The sequence below is a fragment of the Anastrepha obliqua genome, chromosome 4 (assembly GCF_027943255.1).
Source record: "Anastrepha obliqua isolate idAnaObli1 chromosome 4, idAnaObli1_1.0, whole genome shotgun sequence".
Taxonomy (NCBI): domain Eukaryota; kingdom Metazoa; phylum Arthropoda; class Insecta; order Diptera; family Tephritidae; genus Anastrepha; species Anastrepha obliqua.
This window is the reverse complement of record NC_072895.1, coordinates 90,464,298-90,477,834: the sequence shown is the minus strand read 5'-3', so window position 1 is coordinate 90,477,834 and position 13,537 is coordinate 90,464,298. Positions and strand designations below refer to the sequence as shown.

Genomic DNA, 13,537 nt, shown 5'->3' with positions numbered 1-13,537 from the left:
CAAAAGGCTTCGCGTATTTCTCATTCATTTTTGTTTGGTTGCGTTTACGGGAAAAGTTTCGAACGACACTAACCTGAGTTAGCACTGTCGTCGTAGCCCTTGAGTAAGACTATTACGCAGCAAAAAACAGAACGAAATATATCTTGAAGTAACAAGAAAAGAACCGCTTATTTTCTTCTGGCACAGACTGTACTTGTTTAACTACTGTCAGAGAGGTAAACATTTACTCCAACAGCCCTCCGAGCTTCACTGTCTATGGCTCAGATGTTCAGAAAAATGTTCAAAACCTGAATAAATGTTGGGCGCACAACTGCAGAAGACACTGTACTTTTGTAGTAGCAATTAACCATTCTTAGTTTCTTATTTATGATGAACCAGCACAACGCTACGCCGCACCTGAGCATAAGTCTGGCCGCCACATCCTACAAAACTAACTAAAAAGTATTAAATTCTATTTTTTACTTTTTTTTTAGTTCGAAAAATGCACACAATTCTTTAAATCTCAGATGGAGGTTTGTAAAAATTGCGTATGAAGCAATAAACTCACAAGTTGCATCACTAAAACATGTGCGCCAAAATGCTTGTAGTAACTGCTGCTCGCTGTCAACACGCCACTCAGACATAAATAACCTGCCGACGTCTATTGCATCTTTTAGGCGCTTACTTTCTATACTGCGATTTTTGCGTATGATCAACTTTCAAATGCCTCTTTTTCAATTTCCTAGCTTTGTTTATATTTGCTAGCCGGTGTTTTATCAAATTTCTTTTGGCTCCACGCTTCGATGGAAGGGTAAAGGTAAATAAATAAACACGCCACGTTTCGCGCTTGGAATTTGCCGGCTTCAATGGAATTATTTTACATCAACTCAACACACTTTTTCAAAATTCACTATTCCACGCTTTCTGGCTTCCAGCAGAAGCGATTATTTTTCAATTCCAAAGAAAGAAAAGAATTTCTATGTTTTCACTAGTGATTTTTTGTTGCAAAAATTAGATTCTCTTTCAGTTGCGGTGTGTCTTCTGATGGCTTAGAACGTAAGTCTGGTGAAAGCGCGGAAAATTGCATGTGTGGAAAATAAAAAAAGAGAAAAACAGTTTAGAATTGAAAGTTTAAATTGTAAGGCACTAAAACGAGGATTGACGGAGAGTTAACGGAATTTAAGAAAACCACAAAAGTGCCTGAACGTTAAAGAAATTTAGAAGTTTATGAGTGAAAACTATTTAAGCTACATAAAATAACAATCAATAATGAAGACTACCACCGCCTTTACGAAATATGTTTAAAAACTATTTTTAGCTTTCGCAAGTAAAAATACAAAAATTTGCAAAAAAATTCAAGAAATAGAAAAACAAAGTACTTATTTGAAAATAAAAAATAATTCGTTGAAAATAGCAAAAAATTCATAGAAATATTTCTACATTTGCTAAATCGATTTTATTTCTTTGCTGACGCTTGCGTTACATAAGCCGCTGAAAATCTGTGAAAATGACCTGACCGATACGTCAATACATTGAGCAACACGTACTGCTATCGTGACAACTGCCATAAAGTGAGATAGCTAGTGAATGTGCAGAGAAAACTAAAAATAAATCTCAACAGTGAGTGAATTGATTGAAAGCTGTACTTATAAATATTTCAAATAGCAAAAGCAAACTATAGAGCAGGAAAATTAACGAGCAGAAAACTGCGCATGAAGCTGAGTAAATTCGCAAAGGTGCAAAAATAATAAAAAAAATAAAAATATTATGTTTTTATGAAAAAATTATAATGACACTTTATTGAAAAATAGTAAACAAAAAGTGTCGAAAATATGAAAAAAAAAATATTTAAGCAGACATCTCATACCACCCCAAAGGAGGCCTTTACGGATGAGGAATTTAGTTCGAAATGGTGTTTCACCAATCTAATGTGGAATCGACGTGTCTCGACATGGAAATGTTTTCTAAAAAAAAAAATATTGATGATGATGTAGGGAGCAAAGAAGAATGTAATAAGTTGTTTGTTTGTCTACTTGTAAGCGCTAATCACAGAAATGGTTGAGCAGACTTTGAAAAAACTTTGTCTTAGAAGTGGAGATACTTTTTAAGCCGGTTATAGGCTAACCCTTGTTCTTAAAATATTAATTTGGGGAAAATAATTCCATTATTTTTGCGTCAAATTTTTACGCAAGCGATTTAAGGTTACTTTATGGTCGATCTTTAGCTCCCGGGCGATGCTACGACTATTTAAATGCCGGTCAACTTCAATTATTTCTGTGATTTTATCGGCATTTCCGACGACGGGCCTGTCTGTGCACCTCGGCATCTTTAACATCAAAAATGCCCAACCGGAATCGAAGAAACTAAAATTGTTACAGTATAGGCACCATTAACTCCATTCACAATTTCAGCGGCCTGACTTGCATTTTCGCCTTTATCAAAGAAAAACTGTGAAAGGCACCGAGTTCTCTCTTAGTTGACTTTCATTCTTCTGTAACTCCTGTAACTCATAACTGAGTGGAACGAACAGAAAATAACAAAAGAATTTTTTTAGTGTGAAATGTCACCTTGGCAACGAGATCGATACTGTACGAGATATTGATCACTACAGCTGATATTAATAATAATAATTATTAATAATATTAATAATATTATTATTCTTTAGATGTCGCTGGCCTCTACATATTTCTAAAAATCCGCTTTATGATCACATTCGGCTCATATTCAAAAGAAATATTGTTTAGTGAAAAAAATACTTTACTTACATAAAGAAAATTGGCCTACTTTGTAGCGCCCGTTTCGAAATATTTTGAAAAATGCATTATAATGTATTTTGGTTCAAATTCAGGATGATATATAGAGTGCAACGTAACTTGAAACCATTGCTAAAAAATGTATGTCCCTTTGTAAACGTTAACCTCCGGAACGGTGAAACCGACTTCGACAAGACTTTCACCCATAGGTAGAGATATTTTCTCTGCAGGTTATAGGCTACTTTTCGTTCTAAAAATATTACCCGCTAGATGTCGCTGTCTCCTACATATAACTAAAAATCCTATATCTAGTCCGCTTCAGTTCATATTCAAAAATAAATTTTGGAAAGGTGAAAGGAAATATGTACTTTTAAGAAAAAATCCTATAGAGATATTTTCTCAACAGGATATAGGCTACTAATTGTTCCAAAAATAATGCTCTCCAGGTGACGCTGGTGTTAATTGATTTCCAAAAATCCCATCTATGGTCTCATTTAGGTTATATTCGAAGCAGTCGGTTAATATTCAATCCAGTTGAAGTCGATTAATTTTTGAAAGAAAAAATTGGCTCGCTAGGTGGCGCTTGCTTTAAGATATTCTAAAAAAATTTTGCTTAGTTAAAATCATTGTACTTTTGGTTTGGATTGGTTCAAGTACGAATGTATATTAAAGACCAAGACTTGATCACGGCATTCATTCCGATGACGCTCTGACCTCAGTAGTGGTCCTCATCGCATGATAGCTATTCCAAATTTGATTACATTTCGGACAAACAATCCCTCAAAATGGCTTTCCAGCATGATAATCAGCATAAATGGTCAGAACAATAATATAGAATTTGTAGAAGAAATAAGTTCTAGTCCAGTAGAACTTGCGGAGAACTTAAGAAAATGACGTTCAGAATCGTATAGAAAAAGCGTCCCTAGTCAGTGTGAATGCCTTTGCAAGAGTATCTACAATACTATGGGAAATTTTGATAATATGGGAACCAGGTGTAATAGGAAAAACTGTACACACTTTATTGCATGTCTGGCCGAATTCGTCTTCGAATTTTTAGTTATCTCTTGATGTTGTCTTTCACGTAGAGGCAGTTTTATCCTACTTCTGATCGGCAAATAGTTTTTATGCAAAAATTTTCATATCAGAAATATACTCAGAAGTTTGACAGGGCCTGCATAAGGTCGGCCCCTTAACAAAACGAAATTTGTTGTCTTTCCCGTAGAGGCACTTGCAGTTTTATCCTAGTTCTGATCGGCAGATAGTTTTTATGAGAAAATTCAAAAAACAAAAATCAGAAATACACTAAGAAGTTTGCCGAGGCCATAAGCATTTATCTAAACGATTGAACTGAGCATAATCGCGGAAATCAATGAAAGATGATCTCGGACTACTACCCTGCAGTTGGTCTTCAAAACGTTCTGTCCAAAACTGAATCTAAAAAGGACAAAATGTCTGCTTGGATTCAACATATCAACTTCCAGCGTCCTCGCAGGTGTTATAAAGGGTCACTGCACTATTGGCTCCTTAGCCAGTAGAATGGGTGTACCTCACAATGACTTCTGCAAGAGCTGCAGAGATGAAGAAGATATTAAGTCGGAACAAAACCTGCTCTGTGAATGTTGTGCACTTCAAAGAAGTAGTGCCAAATATCTTGGCGATTATTTCTTTGAGGACCTGGGAAGTTTGTAAAATGTCTCACTGGAGGGATTAGTTACCTTCTTAAAAAGGTCTAACTGGTTAAGGCAACTTACTTAGGCGAAGAAAAACCAATGCAGGTATCGCAATGGACCTTAGAGCCACCGAGTATTTTGTGTCAAACAAGCAAACTGTCTTACCTAACTTAACTTTGCCGACGCCTACAGAAAGCCGGTCGCTTGGCAAATAAATTTTTTTCTAGCAAGTATTTTTTCATACTATTGGTAGTCGGAATTAGTATTTGTCCAAAAAATTAGAAATATTATACGTCTTCCAAAGAGTGGTTTATTTAATTAAACAAAAATTAATTGATAAAAATTACTAAATATACAAATTTTCTTTTTAAAACATTACTTTTTGTATTTCCTTTAATAGTTAATACTATTATGGTCCTACTCATTATCTACTAACTAATAAAGTGAGTTTAACTAAGAGAACCGATAAATTATTCCTCACCTTCAAGTGCCAATAGTTGGTAATTTAATTGTCTCAGTTGCCTTGGAACGTTCAAAATTATTACAGTGTTTTCTGAGTAAGATATGCTCGACTACCTGCGCATTCGTAAGAAAAATTGCACATAAAAATTCATGATTTAGGTACTAATTTCTGTACATTTCAAATCATTTGCCTAGAAGTGTTAAAACAAATGTTACTTATACGCAGTGGGGAGCTAGACAAATTAGTCATTTATAATAGATAATGCAATGCTCTATAGTTGTCTGCCAGAGATGCACTTTTGTTTTTAATTTTTACGGTTCCCGAATTTTCGGGACTATTTTGCCACAATTTTTTCCCCATTATAAATTACAATCTGTTAATAACGGGTGATCAATCATGAGGTGCTTTTTTCAATAGTTAAAAAAAAACAAAAATGTAAATTATGCTCAAAACCTTTATTTATCATTTGAAAGGACATTCTTTGACATTTACTTTTTGAATATGACTTCATTCAAATGTTGGCCGCAACTACGCTTAAGGTGGTCCATTCTGAAGGTCCAATTTTCAATCACTCGTTCGAGCATTTCGACTGGTATGTCGTGAATAACACGCGTAATGTTGGCTTCCAGAGCTTCAATCGTAACTGGTTTATCAGCATAGACCTTGGATTTCACGAATCCCCAAAGAAAAAAGTCCAAAGGTGTGATATCACAAGATCTTGGTGGCCAACTCACAGGTCCTAAACGTGAAATCAGCTGCTCTCCGAAATGACTTCTCAATAAAGTCATTGTTTCACGAGCTGTATGGCAAGTGGCTCCGTCTTGTTGAAACCAAATGTCGTAGAGATCATTAGATTCAATTTCAGGTAGCAAAAAGTCCGATATCATGGTACGGTAGCGAGCACCATTCACAGTTTCGTTGCGGCCATCATCATTTTTGAAAAAATATGGACCGATGATTCCACCAGCCCTTAACCCACACCAGACCGTTGTTTTCTCTGGGTGTAAAGGTAGCTCTTGAACCTGTTCTGGTTGCTCTTCATCCCAAATACGGCAATTTTGCTTATTGACGTAACCATTGAGCCAGAAATGCGCCTCATCGCTGAACAAAATTTTGCTCGAAAACAGCGGATCTTCTTCAATCTTTTCAAGAGCCCAATCAGCAAAACGGTGACGTGCAGGAAGGTCATTTGGCTTTAGTTCTTGTACGAGCTGTATTTTGTATGCTTTTAAATGAAGATCCTTCCGTAAAATAGACAAAGTTGTTCCATACGACAGTCCAAGTTGCTGAGAACGGTGCCGAATCGATTCATCGCGGTTTTCACGTACACTCTCTGCCACTGCCGCTATATTCTCAATGCTTCTTGCTGGACGTGGTCTATTCGGTCGAGAATTATCCACCAATGAATATTCGGATTCAAATTTGTTGATGGTATGTCGAATAGTGTTTAAGGCAGGCCGATTATGTTGACCATAATGCGGTCTAAGCGCACGAAAAACATTTGTCACAGAACGCTGATTTTCATAATACAGTTGAACAATTTGTAGACGTTGTTGCGGTGTGAGTCTTTCCATGATGAAATGCCAAACGCTGTTCAACAAATCCACAATGACAGTTTGCCACAACTCGCGCGCGATCTGTAAAAAAAACACAAATGAAAAAAACTCCTCTTAATTGATCACCCGTTAATAACAATAAGTAATTGGTGTTAGGGTTTGGAATTAAAATGTCCCTTCCCTTTTATATTACATTACGAACAAGATCTGTGGGTGTTTTGCGCTCTAGCCTTCTGGTTGAAGTTCCATTTTCGGTATCAGAGTCATTTCATAGTTTTTGTGCTCTAATAGTCGCAAGATATGCCTACTGCTGCTTCTTTTTACTGTTTCAGTGAAAGTGTCTATGCCGATGACGCGATAAATATCATTATTTCTTATGTATCAATTTGCGTTGGTGATTGTCCTTAGCATCTTAGATGGACTTCTTTGTATGATTTGTAGGTATGATTTACTGGCAGTCCGCCAAGTTTCTAGTCCATGTCGTTCTAATTCTTGATTTGTATATCATTTATTTATTAAATAAGCTTAGGGTTGATTGTTTTCCTAGTAGTCAGTAGAGTTGTCGTAGTTTGTTTTTGATCTCGTCTCTCTGTTCAGTATGTGTTTTTTAACATGTGAGTTTTAACTCAATCGTTATGCCTAAATATTTTACACTTTAGTGTATTTTTATGTCTTCTCCAGTAATTTGGATTGGATGTCATGCAGATTTTCTCTACGCCCAATTTTTCAAACCATTGTGTTGTAGCTGATGGCGTATCTTTCAGTGTTTTTGTTCCTGCTTCTTCATTGTTATCAGCTGACATTAAAACTGCGTCGTCTGCAAATGTAGCTATCATTGATCCTCGAGTAGGTATCGCTGGTATATCTGATGTGTATGCTAAGTATAGTATGGAGCCCAGTACGCTTCCTTGAGGTACTCCAGCTGTCACCGTCAAGATTTCAGAGCACTCATCGTCGTATTTTATGAAGTGTCAGTCATCAGTCATGTAGCTTTTAAGGATATTAAATATGTTAAGTGGTATAATGTTTTTTAGCTTATATACAGGGTGGCCATATAGCGTTTGCTTTTTGAACCACCTATTTTTTTGAGAAAGGTAACACAAATGACATGTCAAATATGTTCATAATTTACTTAAAGGTTTAACATTTACGAAATGGGACGCTATACGCTTGAACAAAATTGGGAAATTTTGAAAAAGTATTTCCAAAGTGGTGAGTCTTCTTCTTCTTTTCTGATTTTCACATCGGTGGCTACGTCAATAAGCAAAATTGTCGGATTTGGGGCTCAGAAAATCCACGCGTTACTGTAAAGAAGCAAATACATCCACAACGAGTCACTGTTTGTTGCGGTTTTTGGTCTGGCGGCATCATCGGGCCATATTTTTTCGAAAATGAGCGAGAAGCCGCAGTTACAGTAAATGGTAAGCGTTACCGTGACATGCTAAACGAGTTGTTTCCAAAAATTGAAGAGGATGACATGGACGACATTTGATTTCAACAGGACGGTGCAACTTGTCACACTGCCAAAGTTACACTCGTACTTTTGGCTACCGTTTTTGAAAACCGAATAATCAGCCGAAATTCCGATATCAATTGGCCGCCTCGGAGCTGTGATTTAAACCCGTTGGACTATTTGTTGTGGGGAGCCGTTAAGGAAAAATGCTATGCGAACCATTCAGAGACGATTGATGCTTTAAAACACGAAATTGAAGTTGCCATTCATGAAATTGGACCCCAAACAATCGAAAATGTGCTTAAAAATTGGGTTTATCGAATGGCCTACTGTAAAGCCAGTCGTGGCAGTCATTTGAACGACATAATTTTTCATTCATAAATGACAATGTTCAATGTTCAAAATAAAAAAAAAAGTTTGAAAAAATATTGATTAGTTTTTTTTTTATAGCCGATTCAAAAAGCAAATTTTACATGGCCTACCCTGTAGAATTCCTTTGTGCCATACTCGGTCAAAAGCTTTCTCGATGTCCAAATACACTGCAATGCAATATTTGTTCTTGTCGAAGTCCTCTGTAATTTTGTTTACTACTCTATGAATCTGTTGCACGGTTGAATATTGTTTTCGGAAACCGAACTGGTGTGAGCGGATAGCAACAACTTAACTCACAAAAATAGCATCAATATTGATTAAGATGCTCTTCTACCATATAATTAATAATAAATAAATGGATGTTAGGTTAGGTTGAGTGGCTGTCATCCGACACACTTAGGCTTGAATAGTCATACCACCGAAACTCGTCCTTTACCCTCCTGGGTCTTCTTTGAACCAACTTGGGAATTTAATGAATTTCGTTTATTTCGGCAACTCTATTTGAGAGACCTCTTCAATGCAGTCAAGAAAGGGGAATCCGAGCGTGGAAAGTCTTTTTCTGTATAGAACAATGCATGTACTCTCGTGGGTTTCACGGTTTAGTCATTATGTGGTACCCCCAGTCTATTTGTATGCCTGTTAGTCCCCCATTGTACTTCTCATATCCTGTCTCCTTAGGCTCAGTAGCGGAATTGTACGGCCGTGGTTGTATTCTGGCCAAGTTTACCTGCTTATTTGGCAAAAAGGTGATTGCTCCAACGGGCATTAGCAGCGTTGATATAGAGTAGATGGATGTTAAATACACTTTTTTATTTAAAGGGATAATTCTTTCATTCGTAACTAAATAAGACAGCAGCTAAATTTACACGCACTGAAGAACACTTTATCGTGTACATATTGGATAAATAAATGTACGGTATGTCGAAAAAGATCGATGCAAGAAAACTTAAAATGTAAGGAAAAGTAAAAGAATATTCATAATCTGTGCAAATGGCATTGTATGCTAATCATATTTGATGAAGTAAAAGGGCTCGAGGGCTTTATTTTGACTTAATTTTATGCCATCCTCTGTTTCGTCAAATCTGCTGCGGTTTTTGTCATAACGGTATATGAAAATGTCGATTGAGGCCGCTGAGAGCTCCTTTAGAAACAATCTTAGATCTGAAACTTTAAAGTCGAAAACCATTTAAATCTGTATTTATTTGCAAAGTGCATTTCAAAACCGGAATTTGCAATAATTTAAGAGAGTATTTAATTTTTTTTTAATTTTTTTAACAGATTTGATTAACTTTAAACTTTTTTATATATAAAAAGAGACTTTCAAGTCTTACAGATGCAGCCTTATTTCTTAAATAAATAAAAGAAAAAATACGTCTAAGTTCTAAAGCTCTTCCTGCAACATTTTTATTTTATAACCTGTTTCTTCAAGCTAAGCACATTTTTAGAAAATAAAAAAATCTATCAATTGTTTAATGGCTGAATTCTACAGTGGTCACACCATCCATTTTTTTTTTCAATTGAATAACAGGCAAAGATTACACAAAATATTAAATTTATTCAAAACTTCCAAACTGTCACTAAACCTAAGTTTATTGTGCAGATAAGAACAAGGCATATTTTCTTTAAACAAAAAAATCAACGAGAATCTGAATCACTCACATCACATTACCCATTTATTTTACTTAATTCCTTATTCTTTTGGTTTCCGAAGGAAAATCTAAATGACTGCACTTAGCTTACAAATTGCATCCTTCCAAGGCACTTAGACTTCTTTAATGGCTCCATTTGGCATGTACGAGAATCTCCTTGAACAAAACAAAAAAAAAACAGAGCAACTACAACAAAAAACTAAAATCAAAAATTTAACCACTGAGCATACACAGCAGTCTTCAGCGCCTTGAAATATGCACTCGTGCATTGCGATTTTGTTAGGCGCAGTGAACACACAGTGAGGCGAAAATGCACACACATGCGCACGAATATGGCTAAACCAGTAAGTGTGTGGGATTGTGTGCGCGCACCATTTCAATGAAATTTTAATGACCCACTTACGAGCGTAAAAATACTATTTATTGGTTTGTGCTATTTTTTTATTTTATTTTTTATTTTATTTTATTTTTTTTTTGGTTTTAGTCTTTGTTGCCCAAAGACACAGACACTAGAACGTAAAGGAAAGAGTGAAAAACTCGAACGAAAAAGTAAGCACACTAAAGTACGTAAATGTATACATTTGTGTAAACTTGAGTAGTGTATGTGTGTATGTAAATGCTTAGTGTGTGCTTAAGACTGCAAACAGCGTGGCTGGCTTGGCGCACTACATTCGACGCTCATATGGCTTCCCAGCGGCGGCGCTGGAAATTAGCTAGAAAAATAAGACAAGGAAAAAGTGGCTATGCCACAAACAAACGCACATTTGCCTTTACACTTGCACGCATGTATAAGTGTGCAGCTATGTATGCACATACACATACATAAGCATGCAAATATTTGCATATAAGAGGCAACATTCAAGTTTGTATGCAGGCGAAAGTGAAAGTCGTTACCTTCTGCAAGGCAAAAGCAAACGAACACTGAGTGCAAGAGAAACAAGCGGGTAAATTTGATAGGAGGGCAATGTGTGTGAAATTACGATTTCCACTTCAGTAGCCGAAAAAATTGCATTGCAAGACAAGCAAGCCAAAGCACCAAACTTGAAAGTAAAAGTGGTAGCTAAAGACGCCAAAAACAATGTACGAGTAATGAAATTAGTAGAAGAAATGAGCAGAAACTAATTCAAGGCGAATTTCAAGGATGATGGCAGCAATAGCAGTGTGCGCCAAAACGAAGAATAGGCGGCGCACATCAATTGCTACAATTAGTGCAGTAGATGAAATACAAGATTTTGTTTGAACAAAATATTGATAAAATGTACACAATTAGAAAACAAACAAAAAATAAAAACAAAAAATATTTCAGTAATAACACGGTGCTACAGTGAATCAGAACTTTTGAAGTGACATGATGAGCACTGCAGATCTTGGGAACCGTGTTCAAAAAAATGTTAACACCCTCAATTTTTTTATTTAGCGATAAAACCCCAATTTTGGGTGTTTTCCGACACTTAAAAAATCGTAGCTCGTCTGCATTTTATCCGATTTCCAGTCTTGAAACAGTTTTGTTGAGGTAAATGTTAGTCCTTCTAACGTATGTCTGCTATTTTTCACGCTAACCAAAAATAAACACTGATTTTTCCACACAAAGCTTAAATTGTAGTCAATTTTTCCAATTTTTGCGAGATTAACGAGATGTTGTCGATAATATTGAAATGAAAGGTTTATATATTAGTAGAAAGTCTTATAGCTGTCTATTCCGAATGTAAAAAGCATTTAATTTCAAAAATCGATCAAAATGTGTCGAAGTAACGAATTTTTTTGTAAAATACAAAAATCAGTAAACTGAAAGTTTTGTTCACTACTTTCATATTTGCAAATTTAATGCGGTTCTCCGTTATTATTCGCGAAATACGTGTAAGTAAGTATATTTACTCATACTTGTGTCCATGCCGAATCTAGCAGGCATTATTTCATCAAAATTGATAAGAACTTTTTCGTGGTGAAGAATGTTTTTGTAGAAATAAAATAAAAGCAGAACATTCTCGAGTTGAACAGAGAGCGTAGAAGAATATTATAACGTCAAAAAAAAAAATAATGCAAAAAGTAACGCAATTTGCTAACTCTCTTCGGCAATTTTCTGACTTACCCGGAGGGGTGCCTTTTATATGTCGGGATTAGAGAACAAAAACAAATTTTAATCATAGAAAATCACTTTAATGTTTTTCAAAATATTCTCCATGAAGATCTATACACTTTTGCATGCGTTTGAACCAATTGTCGAAGCACTTTTGCCACTCTGAATGAGGTACCTCCAAAACATGCATTCTGAATGCCGCAACCGCTTCTTCAGGTGTCGAAAAACCTTGAGCTCTCAGTTTGTTTTTTACGTAGCGGAATAAAAAGAAGTCATTCGGTGTCAAGTCAGGACTATATGGCGGATGACCCATTAATTCGATGTTTTGGGTGCTCAAAAATGCAGTTGTTTGAGCCGATGTGTGAGAGCTCGTATTGTCCTGGTGAAGAGTGATCCGTCTTTGGCGATTGGTTTTCCTAATTTCTTGGAAGACAACTGGCAAACAAATGGTTGTGTACCCCTCAAAATTTACTGTTCTGCGTTGTTCTAGTGGTACTCGTACGGTTGCGACATGTCTAGTTATTCCGAAAAAACAGGCGACCATTTGCTTGGAAGTGCTTCGTGCGCGAACAACTTTTGTTGGATTTGGCTCATCTTGAAACACCCATACAGTCGACTGCTGTTTAGTTTCGGGCTCATACGCGTAAGTCCATGATTCATCACCTGTCACGATGTCATAGACGTGTTTTGAGCATTTCCTTCGACTAATAGACACGAGCCTTTTTTTGAGCGATTGTCAAATTGTGTGGGATCCAACGCGAACAAATTTTTTTGACAGTCAAATGTTTATGCAATATTGAATGTATGCTGGTCCCACTAATGCCTAAGATTGTCTTAATCTCACGATAGGTCACATGACGATCTTGCAATATCAGTTCGCGCACAGCATCAATGGTTTTCGGAACAACAACTGATTTTGCACGACCTTCACGAAATTCGTCTTGGAGTGAACTACGACCACGATTGAAATCACCATACCATCGATAAACACTGGTACTTGATGGAGCTTCATCGCCAAAAAATGAATTAAGTTCATCCATGCAATGTTGCTGAGTTAATCCACGTCGAAAGATGTAAAAAATAATCGCACGAAAATGTTCACGATTTAATTCCATTTTTCGACCGAGATGAATCTTTTAAGTTACTGTAAACAACACAAATAGCGCTGGTATTTCAAAACGTTCTGAGTACGTAAAAGCCAAAATATGTCAAACTTTGCGATACAGCTGTCAGTTGCCAGATTGCAACACCAGGGTTGCCAAATCCCGACATATAAAAGGCACCCCTCGTATTACCTAATTAAACCTCACCTAACCTAATGTTATCCAAATCAATCCAACAGTACACAATGTGAGACAATCGAACCCATCGTGCTGCTTTTCTGCATTGCAAAGGGAAGTCATTTTGATTAGTTTGCAATGCCAACCTATCCAAACTCGAAGTAACCTTGAATAACTTGTCCTAATCTCACTTCACTAAATAGAACCCTAAGTAACACAATTGAACCGATTGAATTGTACTTCTATGTGCACTCGATTCAGAACGTCTACAAATAAACGTAACGT

At 36.3% G+C, this 13,537-nt stretch overlaps 1 protein-coding gene across 3 annotated transcripts in view; it reads left to right on the top strand.

The window, feature by feature from the left end:
• Positions 1-1,017: 1,017 nt before the first annotated feature.
• Positions 1,018-13,537, top strand: part of LOC129245260 (prominin-2) — a 59,937-nt gene continuing 47,417 nt past the window's right edge. The window contains exons 1-2 of one of the 3 annotated variants that reach the window (XM_054883326.1): positions 1,018-1,035; positions 1,468-1,715. The gene's annotated coding sequence lies outside the window, so the exon portion shown is untranslated. Of the gene's footprint in view, positions 1,716-13,537 lie in introns of all 3 variants that reach the window. The other 2 variants (XM_054883327.1, XM_054883329.1) reach the window with 2 other exon arrangements.